The 537-nt window shown below is 42.8% G+C and overlaps 1 protein-coding gene across 1 annotated transcript in view; it reads left to right on the top strand.

The window, feature by feature from the left end:
• Positions 1-537, top strand: part of grm5b (glutamate receptor, metabotropic 5b) — a 75,228-nt gene that overhangs the window by 2,766 nt on the left and 71,925 nt on the right. The window lies entirely within an intron of this gene.

Here is a 537-nt window from a genome sequence, read left to right as displayed (position 1 = left end):
TCATTGAGCTGTTTTAGGGGCCGTCCTATGACAAAATGTGTGAACTCGTTATGAGACTGGCGCACACACACGCACACACTCAGAAATATGTGTGTGCTCTGGTACAACATCACATGCTTTGGATAATATTCCAGATTCTTTCTTTCATTCTGTCTTGAGACCAGCTGACCTCTGCTCCAATACACCTCAGGCATAAATGTGTGACTATGCTTGCGTAGAACCCCTTTGCGTCGTCTCATCCGGCCGGCTTCATGTTCTCACACACACACACACGCACACACACACACACACACACACACACACACACACACACACACACACACACACACACACACACACATATTAGAAATACATGTGTGCTATGTAGCAATGGCAGAGAAGTCAATAAAGAGCATAATCCTGACCTCTTCCCAGCTGATTTTAAATTAAAAAAGCGAGTATTATATGGATCTTTTATTAAGCATAAATAAGCACTCAGCATATTTAAATAAGCATCCATCCATCCCATCTTTTACTGTTTATTCGAAGTCGGGTCGC

The sequence above is a fragment of the Dunckerocampus dactyliophorus genome, chromosome 12 (assembly GCF_027744805.1).
Source record: "Dunckerocampus dactyliophorus isolate RoL2022-P2 chromosome 12, RoL_Ddac_1.1, whole genome shotgun sequence".
Taxonomy (NCBI): domain Eukaryota; kingdom Metazoa; phylum Chordata; class Actinopteri; order Syngnathiformes; family Syngnathidae; genus Dunckerocampus; species Dunckerocampus dactyliophorus.
The sequence above is the reverse complement of the archived record's forward strand: the minus strand, read 5'-3'. Positions and strand labels throughout refer to the sequence as shown.